Raw genomic sequence first — 2492 nt, forward strand, 5'->3', positions numbered from 1 at the left:
GAGTGCTGGGATTAAAGGTGTGTGCCATCACACCAGCTGGACTTCTTTTTTAAAGACTTCTATTTATTTTTATCTTACATGTGTCTGAGTGTTTGCTTTGATGTGTTTGTGTGCTCCGTGTGCATGCCCAGTGCCCATGGAGGCACAGATGGTCTGAGCCGTGTTCACGGGTGCTGGACACTGAACTTGGGTCCTCTGCAACAGCAAGTGCTCTTAACTGCTAAGGCTTCTCTCCGGCCCCTGTTGGTGGTGACTCCATGCTGCAGATCCTTGTTCTCTGTCATGGCGAAGGAGCTGACTTTATGTCACATGCCGGGGTGAGATCTGTGCTCCTACAGATGCCCGGAGTACAGAGGTGAGGGGTCTGACCCCTGAGCGTGCAGAGGTGAGGGGTCTGACCCCTGAGTGTGCAGAGGCAAGTAACTTGTCAAGTCACACCGGTCACCGGTCATAGAGGTAGATGAGGCAGCCCCAGAGATGAAGGTTAAACTTGTGGGGCTACCCAAGCTTTCCACTCTCTTTTTCAGCCTCTTCTCCCAGGTAACTAATCCAGCCCTCCCCTTCCCTTTCTTCCCTCCCTCCCTCCCTTTCCTTCCTTCCAATGGTAGTCACCTGCCTCTCAGCCTGAAGGAGGCCTGGAGTCAGCTTGGTGAAGTTTGGTCCCTCAGAGGTGTCCAGGACACAGAGGGTTTCTGGGATGTGAGACTTTTGGTATTGATACCAAGAAATTCCCCAGGCCCCTCGCTTGTCACTTCAGGGAGAGTTCAGGCCCTTAAGACACCCCTACCCCCATTTGGCAATCGCAAGCAAGCTGGTGCTCCTGGGTTACAGAGAGTGCTAGCAGGAAAAGCACACTGCCTAAGATGAGGTCAGGCTGAGGGCTGAAAGGTGGGCATGAGCCCTGAGGGCACAGGAAACACTCTAAGCGCCTGTTGGAAGACTGGGCATGGTGGTGCCTGCCTGCAATCCCAGCCTTTAGGAAATAGAGGCTGGAGGATCCAGAGTTCAAGGTCACCCTTGGCTATGACGTCAGCTTCAGGCTAGCCTGGACTACATGAAACTGTTACAAACAAAGCAGATGTGGGGTAGCACAGACACAGCAGCAGGCTTTGGGCCTGCAGGGCTCTGTGCCCATGAAGCAAATCTCCAGCCCACAGTGCCCTCTGAACTGCCCTTCCTGCAGCCCGAGCAGCTGCCTAGACTTGTGTGCTCCATCCTTTCAGGTCTCTGGTTTGGAATGCCAACATGAGAGACCATTCATGCTGGAGACAGGCCCCTCTGCAGCGGAGGTGGCAGCTGTGAAGGAGCCAGGGAGCTGGCGGCCAGCAGGGGAAACTGGTCTTGGTGGAGAGGGGAGATGGGGGCAGGGGCGGCATTGTTGGAAAATCCCAGCTAGGAGTGGATGCTTCAGCCTTCTGCAGAGATCATAAGAACGGTATCCCACTGCTGCCAAAACAAGGTGATGTGGGAACTCAGTGTTTTCCAGGGCTGCACATGGCTGGGATCAATCTGTATGTCATCTGTCTGGGGCAAAATGTCCCCATACAGGCTACATTGGCTCAATGAACAACTTTTAGAATTGTAGGCCTGAGTCTTTCTGGCATGTTCTAGGTTGCCATCGCTACCAGGGTGTCCCCCACCAAGACAGCAGTAGCTGTGGGTTGGTAAAAGGTGTGGAGATGAATCTCTCCCAAGTCTGTTTCGGGGAACAGCGTTTGCATGTGAGCAACTGCTCACATAGCGGGCACCTGTGTCCACTATATGACAATGTGCTACTGTGACTGGGTGGCACATTGACGTGGGATGTCCTTCTGTATACGTCAGTCTGTTCACATAGTGGGCACCTATCGACTGTGACTGGGTGGCACGTTGATGTGGGATGTCCTTCTGTATACGTCAGTCTCCTTCTACAGCACTTCACCTTGGATTGGACAGTGAGCACTCCCCCAGCAGGGTCTCTGTGCAGGAGAAGCACATTACAGGAAGCAGGCTCACAGTCTGCAGGCCAGGCTACCAGCTACTCATGCCATGTCAGAATTCAGTGTTCTGAGCAGGGTATGCCATGCTTCTTACTTAGAAGTGCTGTATGCCAAGTAGGCTGGCCACCAGGTCATGCCTGCATTTCCTCCTACAGCTGGTCCATTACTCCTGAGTGACCACCAAGCCGTCAGCTTCTAGAGAGGGACCTAAAGGCTTGCAATTATATTCACCAGCCCTGAAATATACCACCAACTAAGCAAATGTGAGGTAGCACAGACACAGCAGCTACTGAAATATACCACCAGTCCTTAGAAAAGATCTGAACCTGTTCTCTCTGCGGTGTGGGAAGGCCCAGGGTGTGCCTCTGGTCCGGTCAGGCTTCCTGAGCACGGGTTAACAGTTCCCAGGCTATGCTCTAGGGGTCCTGAGTCCTCCTGGGGCTCCAGACAGTCCTCGGCTTAATTTCAAAATTCTCTCAGAGGCAGATTTTAATTTTTAGCTTTGTACACACA

This window comes from Microtus ochrogaster, chromosome 6, assembly GCF_000317375.1.
Source record: "Microtus ochrogaster isolate Prairie Vole_2 chromosome 6, MicOch1.0, whole genome shotgun sequence".
Lineage (NCBI taxonomy): Eukaryota > Metazoa > Chordata > Mammalia > Rodentia > Cricetidae > Microtus > Microtus ochrogaster.